Below are 16,228 nucleotides of genomic sequence, written 5' to 3'. Positions count from 1 at the left end.
CGATTTCCAAATCGGAGTTCGTCGCAGTGACTGAGTTTTCGCGAGCTTTCAAAAGGAGTGTCTCACCCTTGGACATGATCGAGTAGTAATCGTTTTCAAAGGACTCGCGCTCGGCAAACTGCGCTTCCTCGTGCGGGGTGTACATGACGACACATTCTATTTGGGTCTGAATGCGGTTGAAGGTTTCGTAGAGACCCTCATTCATTCTCAAGCGTTTCTCAAAAGCTATTACATCTACCGTTGCGCCTTCAGACTCGAGGAATTTTTTGAACCTGGTGAGTCTGGCCTTGAGAGTCCGGCGCTCAGTAACGCATGACTTTACAGTTTCCATGATGTGTAAGGCTAACACAGATTAAATAATGGAAATGACTCACGGAATAGACGGGTTGGATTAGCGTGACCATGTGGCTTCCTCAAATCGTCCCTTAGGATGCCTGCTGCGTCCTGGCGGCTAGAGGTGCGTCCAGAGTCACAGTAGACAATGACGTCCTGGATGCTGTTGCCTTGACGATGGAAGCTTACGTTGCGTGGCTCTTGCTGCAATCTCGAGTGGTCTTGCGCTCGAAGCGTGGACCCTGATGACGACTGTCTCTTGCTCCTATCACGTCCAGGGGTGTGGTGAGCCCAGTTCTCACACACGGCAGCCGCACTGGATGTACAAAAGACAGCGGACTTCCAAGAGGTCGAAGTTCTTCCTTTTCCAAAATCCGTTGGGGGACCAAATGTTATTGGTCGTATTAACCCTTGAAGATGCACGCCGCTTGCTGCTATCACGTCCAGGGGGGTGTTGAGCCAAGTCCTCACACACAGGCGCCTCACTGGATGTACAAGTCGACGGCCAAGTCTTCCAACAATGTTACAGTACTGTGTGGACCTTTCCACACAGTATCCGGCTCGAAGGACCAAATGTTATTGGTCGTGTTAACCCTTGAAGATGCACGCCGCTTGCTGCTATCACGTCCAGGGGGGTGTTGAGCCAAGTCCTCACACACAGGCGCCTCACTGGATGTACAAGTCGACGGCCAAGTCTTCCAACAATGTTACAGTACTGTGTGGACCTTTCCACACAGTATCCGGCTCGAAGGACCAAATGTTATTGGTCGTGTTAACCCTTGAAGATGCACGCCGCTTGCTGCTATCACGTCCAGGGGGGTGTTGAGCCAAGTCCTCACACACAGGCGCCTCACTGGATGTACAAGTCGACGGCCAAGTCTTCCAACAATGTTACAGTACTGTGTGGACCTTTCCACACAGTATCCGGCTCGAAGGACCAAATGTTATTGCTCGCGGTGCTCCTTGTGAGCTTCGAGCCTTGTAGTATCTTGCACGTGGTGTGCCGACAAAAAACTATAATTCGCTAACCGGGTGCTCTAACAACTAGCTTCCCGGGAGACCTCTGTATCCACTGACGACTCAGGGTGGATGAACAGCTCAGGACTGGTGGAATAACCGTGTGGCATCCACGAGGTCACCTCGGTTATCCCTACCTTTACTTAACCTAGGGTGGGCGGCAAGGAATTACGGTCCAATCACGGCAATCCCAAATCAAGTGAGACTGCCCCAAAACGGTGGGCCGGGAGTGGCGGGAGAGTGGCAAAATGACTCCCGCTAGACCTCCCGCGCTGATGGGCCTACGTGCCCGAACAATGCCAGACCCAACCGTAGTTGACTGGACCGTACTTAAGGACCAGGAGACGTTATGACGGTGCCAGATGTGCCCGGGAACGGCCCGGGACAGACCCATACCGTCCGGGTACCCAAACACATGGCCCCTGCCATAAATCCTGGCCACTTGGCCGTAACAAAAACAGAAGACTCATTCATTTCTGAAATTGAGAGGACACTCTGGAAGGGTTTTCCATCTCTGATAGAAAACTTCTAAAATCAAACTTCTAATGATTTTTCAGGCTGTAAAAATAATGAATCATAATTAATTGTATGTTCATAATTAATTTTATGCTTATGTGGGTTAAGGGCACACATTTAGTGAAAATCAATATTTTCCTATACATTACATTTCGTTTTTCAGTAATCAAAATCCTTTTTGCAACGTGGTGCTGTAGATACGAAAGAGCAGTAGCAATCCAATTTTTAAACTCAGGTGGTACATTTTTTATACTGTTCATTATAATTTATTATACGTAATAAAATTTCAAAGATTGTAAATAGCGGGTACAAAATAGTACACGCATCTTAAAATCGTGGGATTTCCTTTTACTTCAAGAAGTGTTGAATTACTTTTGATAAAATAATAACTTGGTGAATAGAAAATTCAATGTTCTCGAAAATGAAGTGCGTTGTTATTCATCCATAAAATTTAAAACTGATCAGAAAAATTGTGCTCAGGATTGATCGTATGTAAAAGGTTATAAATAATACTTGCTGTATCATTTTCTTGATATTTTAGTGCGACTTCATATGTTCAATATTAGATAATTGAAGAATAATGTATTTTCTAATCAAAGAATAGATGTGTGTAAGTACCATTGTTACTTAGAAACTATACGAATAATTAGCATATTAAGTAATAATTATATCGTGCGTATAACACGCATGTAATTAAATAATAAAATAGTGTAATTATTGAATAGTAGAATTATACTGTTTAGATTAATAATAATACAATTGTAGGATGAATAGGTTAAATATGAAGTATCTCGAAGCAAACACATTAAACTGCAATTTTAATTAAGTAACCATTTTAACCATTATTTTAATCATTTTCTCGTATTTTTAATACGACTGGGAACAATTTAAATATTCCTTTTAGAATAAACGCGATATCCCAAGTGTGTATTTATACTTCTTTATAACTATATACTTTCTGAACCTCTTTATAATCACATCATCATCGCTACTGTATTATGGAGCTACTTAGTAACGTCAGGCCGTTTGCTTTACTTTTAAGGTCAATGAGCGCGAGAGAAAGAGAGATAGTATGTGAGAGAGAAGGAGAGAGGGAGACAACACGTGAGTCAATGTAATGAGTGCAGCACTGTGTCCACTGTCCTCTGAAATTCCGTTCATTATTAAAGGGGAAAATATGGCCTAGACCTACTACTATTTGCAAATTAATTGGTCTCAATAAACGATGAGTACTCTCAAATATGTATTCACAAAGGAGAAACATATCCTGCCGTTCTTAGTTAAAATGTTTTATCTACTATTTTACCATTCATCTTTTAAGCAAAGTTAAAATATTCTATTACATTTTAAAGTGTACTAAATGCAATTCCATTTATTCGTTTCCACTTATATTGAAATAATTTTTAACTTCAAGCATCATTTTTTGGATGAACAGAAATGTTAATTAGGACAATTTAATTAAAAGGGGCAGCATTATTGTCAAATGCTTAACGCCAAGAATAAGTATTTCGAAAGAATTACCTTCCGAATCATAAAAAGACGTGGTACTACACCGCCTGGATTATAAACAAGTATAAATAAAACTTTATTCGAATAATTTGCTATATTCGAAACGAAATTCGGATAAAATTTGATTCGAAGACTTTATTCGTATCATTATTCGAATAAAATTCGAAAATTGATCGAATATAATTTGATTCGAGAAATTTATTTGAAATGTTCGAATAAAACTTTATTGGAGCAATGCTGAACTCTGCCATAGAAATCCCTGTTGTCCATCACTTGCTGAACTATTAATTCGATTTCAAGTTACGGAATCCAATCGTGGAACATAAATTCGAAACTCGGCGAAGCAATTGAAAAATCAATTTCGTGTCTACACAACGCTTTCCTTATTTACTGTGTGATAATTACCCGAGGGAATCCAATCTCTGAGTGCTCAGCATTTCTGCGTCCCCGGTAAATCGTCTTCTTCCGGCGCAAGGGAGCGTACCGCTCGACGAAACTAAAAAAATCCGGGAATTCATCAGCGACTCAATTTTACGCCTGCTAAAGTAGAATACTCGTTCGCCTATTTCCGATCGTGCTAATGGGGACGAGCATTAGAAGATTCTTGTCGGGCCTACGCCACGGTGATTTCCATAACCATTTAACCTTTCCGTGACTGCACTTCTTCGTTGTTTTTTTTCGGTGGTGATGTCGGATCAATAAAAAAGAAGAATAGACATTCCATTAAGGCTACGGCGTATCCGAACATCATTGCCTTGAATTATCATAAAACTTGATCCTCTTTACTTGGCGATGGGATATTCGTTAAACGCCGCGGAGTATTAGATTCTGATAGCTGGTCAAAATACAATTTTTCAAGTCTTACGTGAGATAAAAAATTTTAATTATCTCAACTATTGGAAATAGAGTTAGACATTGTTCGAAATATATACCGAAATAATGAAAAGAAAAAGAGTCAGGAGTTTTTTTCTTACAATTTAGATTGATATAGTAATTCTGGAATAAAATTTTATTCGAAGGATTTTTAACAGTTTTTAATACTTTTTAATAGCTGCTCGTGATCTTTAAGTTGCTTTTTTATTGTTTTCAGATTTTTTTACATGTTTCTCAATACTCATATATATTATCATAATAATATTTGTTTGTCAATGTTTGAAATTATTACCACTAAGTTAAAATACCATAAATAAATAAATAGATACGTTTTGAATTCGTTAAATAATGAAATTAATATTTTGAATATTTTATTAACCATTTGTATTTGTTAATAATTATTTTTTCTAAGTTAAAATACTATAATCAAGTTAATTAATTCAGTGAAAAGAAATCATTTCGGCCATCCGAAACGAGCAAATAATCCACTGTGCGGCTTTCACGGCCGGCTTCCGACTCTCCTACAAATTACCTAATGCACTACAATGGGAATAAAAAATAGGAACCCCAAGAGTGAGAGAGAGAGAGAGAAAGAGAGAATTTGCGATGGAGAGCAAACAGCGGGGCTGTACGATCGCTTGGGCAAGGATTAAATCGAACATTCTCTGCTGCGAACGAATGGCCCATTAAAGGGCGATCCGAAGGCGCGCGTTCAATCGTAACTCATTGCAAATTATTTTACTAATGGCGCATAAAGCTGCGACTGTGTTTGACACGTCTACCGCGATTGCAAGAGCTCCATAAAAAAACGGAAAGCCTCGTGTAACTCGGGTTTAACTGCTTACAACGCGAGGAAAAAAATGTAACGATGTAAAAACAGCACGTTTTTTATGAGCGCGACGCGTAAGCGACGTTGTTCTATGCCGCCGCCGAGGAGAATTCAATTCAACGGCTCCATTAAAACGAAATTGCATCTGCTTTGATGAATTTTCCAGTCGGATCTGCAAGGATCGCTGCTGCTGTTTCTCACACTAAATGTTTCCGAATCGTTCGTTGCGCATTGAACTTTCCAACGGGAAGCAGGGATCAATTTATTTGCCAACTAGTCGTAGCTCGTGTTTTATAGAAACTTTATAAAGCAATCTTCGAGTTAGCATGAATGTTCGAACTGAGCTGCACGCGAGCACATATTAATTCCTATCTCGGTCTGCAATCTGTTTTAATACCGCGCCAGCTTCGTACATTTTGCTATCAAAACAAGTAATGTCCCGCGATGATTAGACATAAACTCGCTGTTAGCTTTAACTCGGGCTTGGATCGTTTAACGCTGAGCTTGAATCGTTATAGCGTTGATTTTGAGGTTCACACTAATCACTCCAGGACAGAAACACATAGCTCACTTTAAAATAAGCTTGCAAAATACCGCTGTAAACATAGACGAATGAAATAGAATTGAATTTCGTCGGTCTAAACAATTTGATTTGAAGACAAAAGAATTTTTTAGGCAATATAGTGGAACAAAATAGCTGCACATTTAATTAAAAATTATGTAGAGCAATAAACCAACGAATTATTCTCCTTTGCATTTAATAACAGCCCTCATTCGCTTTGACAAAGATTTACAGAAATTTTTGAACAATTTTTTGCTTTAATTGCTTTCACTGATTTTGTATACATTTTTATTTCAAAGTGACTGACATGTGTGCGCTGCATATGATTGACAGACACGTTTCGCCATTTTTATTGTAATATATTGATTACGGATTTTCATGTAAAATAAAGATAGTCGTAATCAATTGCAAACAATATGAACTAAATAGCAAGTTCTTTCTTCCTTCAGTACTTTTAATATGATAAAAATAATACATTGACATTTCTAAATTCTCTCGACGTGTCTACTATTTGAAATTGCAAGTGTCCAATTTTGTAATAAATGCATAAAATCCGCATAATTATTTCGATAATTTTAAAATAGAAAATGTGAAAATTTTCTTGTCTTCACTTTGAGCAACAGCTTTCACAAAATATTTTCGTTAATTTTTTTATTAGTTACAAAGAGAACGGATTCAATCGACAGAGTTTACATTCTTTCTATATATTCCATGGAGCTCCGGCAGATCTCATGGAAGATGAAAGAAACCTGTAAAAATTGAGCCTATTCGGGTGAGCCGTGCAGAGCCTTCGAAATCAATGCTGGACGAAATAGAATGCTTTCTCTGCGGTCTTAAAATGCCGTGAACCTCAATGATCCTTCGGTTTCGGTTTACTACAGATGGGGTGGATCACCCCCAGAAGACCAATATAGTCCAGAGAGCACAAAAGACCGTTGTATTTTCCATAATGATCTGAAGTTCTTTCACGAAACGAACATGCTCTTTGACGAGAACAATTGTCTCGGAACCAACGTCCATTTCGAAGCAACAATAACAAGAACTTTTTGTTCGTTTCCCATTGCTGCGTGTACCTTTTCAAGAAATACTAACATTTTTGTTCAGCTTTCAGCAACATTATCAGATACATATTTGGAGTTTGATTTTGTTTCAAGGCTACGTTTGCTGTGACAACTTGTTCACATGCAAGTCAATTCGTTGTCAATTGTTGATTCTTTGTGCGCAGACCTGCTGATACACTATTTTGTTCTTTTTAGTTAAATTATCTTAACTAACATTTCTGATCATCTAAAAGATGAAGCGTTAAATTAATCGAATCATTCTTCAACCGTCGAAATGACTGATCTTTAATTTTATCGTTTACAGTTCTTAAGATTGTAAAAGTGTTTCTATGAGAAATTTTTAGAGAAGTTTCTCTGAACAAGCTTATATTACAATAACAAATCGTATGAAATTTAAATAAATTCAATCTTGTCATTGTTTTAAAGCAATATACGTTGGTCGTGTTTAGAGCTCGGTAGTTCTAGTGTTAAATATTTGCGAACAAATAAATGGAATTGCATTTTGAACTCTTTGAAGTATATAGAATATTCTGGCCGTATTCAACGGATGAATGGCATGTGATATTCCAAATATGAGCCCTTTACACTCGAGTGACGACTGTGCTGCACCATTGAAAATAAATTGAGCCATTTTTCAAGCCAATTTGAACTCTACTAAATTTTGTTATATATTTGAAACATCATTGGAAACGTAAGTGTTGTAGAAGCCAATAGGCTTAACCGTTAACGGTCCAATTCCGCCATATACGCGGGCAAAAATCAATAAAACCGTAAAATCTGGCAGGAAACTTTAGAGAAATTGGCACGATAAATTTGATGAAAATATATCAATGAATTACTGTTAAAAAATAAATATCTTTTTCATTATATTTCATACAAACATTTTTAATACAAAACTTCTCTTCGTATGGAAAATATATCATAGCTTGGACTATATAAATAGCTAATAAATATAAAATAGCTTGGACTTGGTGGTATATAAACTTGAAATACTATTTGTCCAGTCTTGTAAACATTTTTTGCTTTTATTACTCTCGTCCGTCCTGTCCACAATGCTTTTGTGTCACTCACACACCTTTTAATGGTCCGCCGTTTCTGTACAATGCTTCACCAAAACTTTTCAACACATTAGTAATGTTAATTTCAGTTTCAGTATAAATTGAATAAAATCATAACTACGTTTAATCATATTAATAAGAATGAAGACCTTTTGCAATCGAATTATGGTAAAGCAAATGAAAAGTATCAAGACCGTTTAAATTAATATTCATAATTTTCTTTATGAATATAATTCAACGCTCATGTTTTATTCGCGTTTACATATTTTTATAATAATGTAAATGATTTATACTGTTCTCTTAGACACAAGCCTCATTCCGCAACTCTTTCATCGAATGTTTTCATTTTCGTGGAACATCTCAGGCGTTCATTGCATTACTCTAGTTACTTCAACATTTCCCGCATTTTGCTCAGCAGTCTTCTTTGAATTGAACGCACCTCTTTATGTCTGAACCTTTATCTCGAGCTGTTAAACTTTCCGGACTTTCGCAACTCTTCTTCTTCCTGGAGCTGTATGGTTTCCTCAAATAAATTTCTAACCAACCTCAAGCATTCTGTTCGTTTCTCGACCTGCGGGTAATTTTACAATTGCATCGGGACGTGTAATATAAATCACCTGTAAAGAGCAATGAAAACATTATCGATTAATAAATTGTGTACTATTAATACGATTACTTGCTCTATTCGGTTTAATACCAGTACCACATTTTGCGGTAATACCAGCTGGATATCTTCCATAATTCTTTTTTGCACATGAACAAAGCTTCGTTTTCCCGATAATTTTACACGTGATATATTCGGCTGAGAAATAATCAATAAATAAAGGTGGTACTGGCGAAATAAAACGTGCAATTGAATGAAGAAAACACACAGTCAAAGTTTGCGAAGGAAAAACATTGAAATTCCGATGAGTATGAATAAGGTTATTTTATTCCATTATACTAAACTGATCATCCTTGAAACAAGAGTGGAAACAATTGAACCTAGTATTAACGTTAAACATTAAACATTTAACATGAACAATTCAAAACAATTTAACCTACAGTTAACTACTTAATCATAGTAATTACACCTACAGTTATTTTCTTCGGTACTAGTGTTAGATTTGAGAGAATGAATTTGAAACAAAAGTGGAAATAATTCAATCTATACAAAATATTATATCCTACAGTATTAACGTTAAATTTAAGACAGTAATTTTTAAAGAAAAGTGGAAACATTTCAGCTTATACAGAATGTTATTTGCTATACTATTAACGTTAAACTCAAAATAACAGAGAATAATTGTTAACACGAGATCGTGAAATATATAACGTATTTTGTTGTTTTTGCCATCTCATTGTTAATTCGTACCGCAAAGTAGATCGAAATGTAAAATAGGTATTCCGATCGTTTGCGCGGGAGTGTAGATTCGTGCATCGGAGTTCAATATTGAATTCCGCACATTGCACCATCACTTTTCCGTCGGCGAACGAAAAGCAGGGGCGCAATAGTCCATGGAATGCCTTGCATTGTCTCATATGCCGGATTAAATATGTAGAAGCCTATTGCATATGGATTTCGTAAGAGGCGATTTCGGCTTTCGGTTGGATTTAAGATATATATATACTTCTTTACGACCCCTCGTGTATAACACGGTACATACGTATCTACTTGATACAGATAGATCATACTACTTTAGCTGGGAAAAAGTCGATTTCTCTGCCTTCTGCGACAGATGATCGGTTGAAACGTTTCGCCGCGGAGCTATTCTCTGAATTTTTTTTCCCACCGAAGAAAGGAAACTTTTTTCCTACGTGCTCCGAGATTTTCCTTGACCTCGAAAGAATCAGAGAGTTCCACTCTCAGTTCGCCGCATTTTTAAGACAGAAGTTCGCGTAACTCGTTCGCTACCAACGGAGCGTCGCTATCTCGTGGCGTGCATCCACAGGAAGTGACATTATTTTTAGATTCATTGTTATTCAATATTATAACGAACAACACTTCGCTAGCGAAGTTAAATTTGCCTCGGCGAACACTAATAAATATTTTATAACATACATACTTTATGTATGGACTGAAGATTGTAATTATTCAGAGTGCGACGTTCGCATTATGTCATTAATTATGCAACGAAACATTCTATTTATAAAATTCACGACAATAACGCTGTTACATACTCCGATCAATTTTTCTTGAACAAAGTGTTTAAAAATATAGTACGAGTAAAGAGATTTTTTATTCAGCTAATACATTCGTCAATAACGTTTCACGAAATACAAGGACACGCGTTATGCATTGTTATTATTGTCGTTTCGTTTAATGCAAGTAATTTATTTCTTCAGGATCATTCTATTCGAGATTTCATTAGATAACTGATATCTCTGTTAGAGAAAAATACATCTTTTATATCAGTGTATGATAATAACAACTATAACAACTACTGATAATTAAGAACAACTTTCTCTTTATAAAATCAAACTTTATTGAACTGTATGTATTATCAATTTTGCTTAACAACGTTGTAAAACGAGTCAGGCAATTTTGAATTCATTTCCGAAATTGTTATTAAAATGCAATTATTACAATGAACATCTTGTATATCTTCGTGAAGCTTTTTTCTTGGAACACATATATTTCTGCAGTTAATAGAGCTCTCTTCGATAGTCTATCAACGAATGACTTCAAAATAGAACAATGTAGAATGCTGTAGGAGGAGGGTCCAATTTCGATTTTGAACGAAATGCCTATCACTTTTTTCGCAGCAGAGAAGACCTCCCGAATTGTATGGATGCTGCAAATATGTACAACAGTCACGTTTTCTGTTCGACGGCCGTTTTCCACAAATCGTTTTACTGTTGTCACATTTTCGAGTTCTGCTTTTCCCACGTTTGAAGCTCTGGGTTACACGGTGTTCCTTTCTACAAAATTGTGCTTTCAGCTTCACTGAGCATTAGTTTTTTGTTTTCGTTTGGCGCGTGTACACGGTTCTCCTCTACCGTGGCAATGGCAGTTCTTTATTTGTCGACGGTATTTGCGTATTGATACTGCCGTGTCTGATTGCACACGGTCCTTTTCTACTGATCCAGAAATTCCACAATTTCATGTACTTCGCTCATAGATTTACTAATATCCTTTATGTTTTAAATTTACTTCCACGTGTTCATTGCACCGATTATGAACGTATTTCAAACTTTGTATTTGCGTTAACGTGTTAGAGCAAAGTATTGAACATAACAGGTCGATAAACGATCTTTCACATTTATGCCGTTTAGGATTTTTTATGTTAGAAAAATATATCAGTGTAAGTAAACATTCGTGATTAGACTCCGGATTTTACGTATTTAGGGAAAAAGTGAATAGTTGCAATATAAAATTGTGGGGATATTGAATAAATTTAAGACAGTACTAATAGTGCTGTTCCACTATTGTTGACTTAATAAAACCATTGAAAGGTACAATTAATTTTCATTACATTTCTGTTTCTTACAATTCATTTAAAATAAATTTATTTTGCGTATATTTACAACATTTCTGTTTCCATTGATACTATTTAAAATCTTTTGATTGATCAAATTAATTCATCTTCGAGCTCGGTTTTCGGAAAATATGAATAAAGACAGATAGAAAAATAATTAAGCAGATCATTCAGCAAAATAGGAAATTTCATAGGATTTGAATCAGAAATTTTTTTTTGTCGCTGGCACGTCGGAAAATAAATGGGGAAGTTGTTTCGTTGTAAGAAAACATTTTTATTTCGTTTTTACAATGTCTTAGACTATATCTAAGAACAATTTATGATGTTTGAAAAATATAGTATATACATATTACTTCCAGAATATGTAATAACGTCACATGTATGTTCTCATGTGATGAGACGCCAGACGTTTAGAAGTATCTGTCCAGCAAAAAGAGCATGTCGACGTGAGCCAACTGTTTTTCGCGAGCCGTGATCTCTGAAATCGACCGTGTCGAGTGTTCTTAATGGTTGAATAATCGAATTTTTATCTGCGATTATCCATCGAATGTGTAAAAGTTTAGTCGGAGATTTACGAGCACGTTCAGCAAACAAGGATCAAGGTTTTCTGTGATTTACGATGTGCTGTTCCACGAATTCGGTTAATAGTGATTTAGTGGAACTATCTGCGTTAGTTCGTTTTTGAAAAAGATATTTTTTGACAAACGTTCGCGACAGCTTTAGTGGCGAAATTCAATATGGTCATATATATTGCTATATCAATATATAGCGATTTGTAGAAAATACGTATAAATAATGTAACAATAAGTAAATTTAGAAGGTTGATCATTAGACGCACTAATTAGTGAATGTTATCACTAATAACTATTACAAATAATATTACTAGTAACTATTATTAATAATATTACTAATAACTATTACTAATAATATTTCTAATAACTATTACTAATAATATTACTGATAATATTACTAATAACATTAATATTATTAATAACTATTACTAATAATATCAATATTAATATTCATATCCGTATTATTACTTTTAACGTCTTTTCGAGTGAGAAATATTTTGAATTTCATTTAATATTTCTATGTTCTTTTCACCTTCGACCGAAATTAATAATATTAATTGTTATAAATATAATATCTACGTAATAACGTAATACGAATATATCATTTTGTATTCAAACGGACACGTTATCCATCGAACAAGGAATAATCAAATTTTCAATCGCCAGGAAATATTTCAATTACAATACAGAAGTGATTTCTCATTTTGAACGCATTAATTTCTCAATAATAAAGTACTCTCATGCAAACTAGGGTGCGGTAAATTTCCCTGAAAAAATACAACGAAGATACAAAGTGAGATTATTGCGTTTGACATTTCGTTTCATCGAGGACGAGTTGTTTAATTTGCATATGTATCTGGCACTCGTTATTTGTATCGTCGCCGTGTCGGCAATATTCCTGTGCGGGCGACGGAACATTCGTCTTTCTGAATAATTTGCCGCAAATGTCAGCCGTAGAAATTCTCAAATTCTCCTACGCAATTACCAAATCATTGATATTAAAAATCAATCACGCGTTAACAGGAGTTGATTATTTGTAACGTACCTCGAATATCTAGTAACTCGAACGAAAAGAATTCAATATCTCAATTGTAATTAATTTATGATCCAACGTGTGCTCGAAACATTTTTATTTCCTACTTTTATTTTGTACATATAATTGCAAGATGTATTTAAAAATCGAAATGACTCATTTATTAACAGTACTCAGCCCGACTGTCTTCGAAATCATCTGCACAGGCAGTAGCGTGTCTGCGTAAACGATTCTCTAACATTCATAGCACACACTCACATGGCAGGAATTCAATTACCGCAATGGGTTTCCTCTGATCTAGAAAATTTTCTATTATCGACTCAAAACAGCAGCCCAGTTGTAGAAGTTTCAATCCGGTAAACAGGAAAAAAGTGGTTCGCTACTTGATCGCCTGAATAATTGAACTTTTGGCTAGGAAGTTAGGAACAAGCAGCAAACTGTGAGCTCGGTGTGTTATCGTTTGGACCTGATGAATATTGGCCAGCGCTCAAATCTCGTCTCATGTAAACATCTACTGTACACAGAGTATTCAACAGATTTCGTTTCGCAAACATGCAGCTATCAACAGCCGGTGGGCGTGTGGAAAGGAGAGAATAAATGGAAATTCTTCGGATAAAATTATTATTATAAAATTATCGTTTCAATATATAAGTACTTTGTGCAGCGTTTAGAACTGTTGACAAATATTATGAAACCGAAGCAACTGTTAACGAAACAGAATCTAGAAAATCAAGATTTATTAACATGATAATTACTGATCATTACTTTGATCACTTGCTCGAGAGTGTTTTCCTACACGTTATGAAGCTGTCGAACGGAATTTACTTTATATTGGTATTATTCGATTATTTCCAGTCGAAATTAAATTTGATTCGCTTGATATCGGTATTTATTCGACGGATTAAATGATCGCATACGTTGAACATTAATTTGCTTCTTCTTCGAGACTGCACTATGAAAGTGATTTTTTATGGTTGAAGAAAAGAGTCGCGATTCTCTTGTCAAATAAAAGAGTGAGAATTTTTGTAAATGCTTTAAATTTCCGAGGTTCTGCTGAAATATTGAACATGTACATTTTTATAAATATGCGTTCAATCACATTTTTATAAACATGTGTCCAATTGCATTTTTATAAACATAGGTTCGATTACATCTTTCTAAAAACACATTTAATTACATTTTTATGAATATACGTCGTGTGATCTCAACTGTGAATCCCAATGTCAAACGACAAAATTCCGGATGTATCTTCCTCGTTACAAGACGCATTCTTCAAAGCGTTTTGCCGAGTAAATTTTAGTGAACCAACATTCGTGAAAGTCAGTATCTCGAGGAAAAAGGTCGTCGTCCATTAGTCAGCGCTCGTTTCAAAGACACACAGTGCACCGTTGCTTAAATGTGCCCAAAAACTGAAACATTTGTGGGAAACCTTCGAAATGTATATTTTCCTTCACTTCGTGGCAACATTAATCTTTTCAAGAGCTGAGAACTGGTGAAAATGTACGTGATTGAATTCGGAAGTCCGATAATAAAGAATCCTTCGCTGAAGATGATTGATCATTCATTTTATTAAATTTTCTAGAATCATGACAATTATTTAACCAGTTCAGTGCTGACTAAGATCAAAAAGTATAATAAAAAGTCTACACGTTATATTATTTCAATGACTTTATATTCGTATTATATGGAGGCCATTCGTATTATATTACTTATACTTGCATTATATTCATATTATAAATGATATAGAGATCGTGGTAGATCAAACCTTTCGTAAACACCATAAAATGATCAATATGGCTCTCGCGCGTGCCACGCGCGGATAACATATTAAAAGTGCGGAATTTGATACCGCAAAAATTTGTCTCGTTCGTATATTCATAAATATTCATTTTCTTCAGTGTTTGCTAAGAATTTATAATAAAAAACATAAGCTTTATTTTGCATTTGACGCATTTAAACTGCGTTATAAAACTAAACGTTTGTAGCAGTTTCAACAGTTTAATTAACAATTTTGATCATTTTAAACAAACAATGAAACGAGGAGAGAGTGACAAAAATCTCTTCTACAACCACAGTGTGATAAACAAACCATCGTTTGCAAGAATCTTAAAATATTTAACAAAAATCATATGATTTTTTATAAGATTGACGATTCACATCGATTTAGAGAGTTTAACTACATGTTTCGTCGATGTTAAAGAAGTAATTAAACTTTTCAGTGCCGATCGAAAGAGTTGTGTGTCCATGTGCGAAGAATATCAATCCTGTTCGATGTGATTTAAAAAAGTTCCGGAAAGAAATTATAACAATTTTGTAAAACCTGATAACTTGAAAATTCCAAAAGGAAGAAGAAATGACAGATAAAACAACGGACAATTCTTCTACATGCAACAATGTTCTAAACGAACCGTCACCTTTAAAAATCTTCATACAACCAATAAAAATCGTCCGCTTCAATTTACGTTCAGCACATTTAAGAACTACTTTACGAGACTGAACGTTCGCGTAAGTTTAAGCAATACAACTACTGTTTTCCACAACTTGAAGCCGGTAATGAAACGACGATAGAACGAAGAGAAATTCTTCCACAACGACACTGTAATAAATAAACCCTCACCAGCAAGAAAATTGGCGAACGACTCTAAACTCGTCACATTCGACTCCGTCACCTCACGATTAATCGAATCGCCCGTTCATTTGTCTGCGAAGCGGGAAGGGGGAGAGGTGCAGACGCGACGGAGAGTAGGCACTCAAAGTGTCAAAGCACCAACAAATTCAGCCAGCGTAAAAGGAGCAAAGCGGGAATCCTTCGAACTCGGCCGAAGACCGTGAGCTCGACGCGGGGTCGGCCTGCGGAGGGAGGATAAAAGACAGCCGGAATTAGCATCGGCGAAAATTACGGTCAACCGGTCGTCCATTGTCAGTCCGGTAACAAAAGACACGGAACCACCGTGGAGCGGCGTTCCCGTGCCTATTACCGCCGGACGGACTGGCAAGAAACTCCCGCGCTTTTTCGGCCGACTCAGCGTAAAGAGAGGGGGGGCGGAAAAAAAACCAAGAAATCCCTAGGCCGAGCCGGATCCGCCGTGGAAAATGTTCGACCGGGAAAATCTGGCGTGGACGGCTGTCGGGTGTTCCGTGCGGCGGGGAAAAGCGGGAGCGTCGGATGCCGACGGGCCGCGGGGTGCGCGGGGAATGAAAGAGGATCGAAAAGAGGACCAAGGCGACGGAAAAGAGGGACCGGTGGCGATGTGGGGCTGGATGAAGGAAGGAATTGTGAAAATTGCGATTTCGCGGGCGAAAGTACGGGCCTGCCGGCGTATTGATTGTCGGTTGGTGGAGAGAGTCAGCGCGCCTGTGCTCCGACGTTTCACGCAGGGACCGAGAGAGGAAGCGCGCCAGTAACG

The 16,228-nt window shown here is 36.7% G+C and overlaps 1 protein-coding gene across 3 annotated transcripts in view; it reads left to right on the top strand.

The window, feature by feature from the left end:
* alpha-Catr (alpha-catenin related) overlaps positions 1 to 16,228 on the top strand; it is a 164,030-nt gene that overhangs the window by 39,467 nt on the left and 108,335 nt on the right. The gene's annotated exons all lie outside the window — the stretch shown is intronic.

Source organism: Megalopta genalis, chromosome 11 (assembly GCF_051020955.1).
Source record: "Megalopta genalis isolate 19385.01 chromosome 11, iyMegGena1_principal, whole genome shotgun sequence".
Lineage (NCBI taxonomy): Eukaryota > Metazoa > Arthropoda > Insecta > Hymenoptera > Halictidae > Megalopta > Megalopta genalis.
The sequence above is the reverse complement of the archived record's forward strand: the minus strand, read 5'-3'. Positions and strand labels throughout refer to the sequence as shown.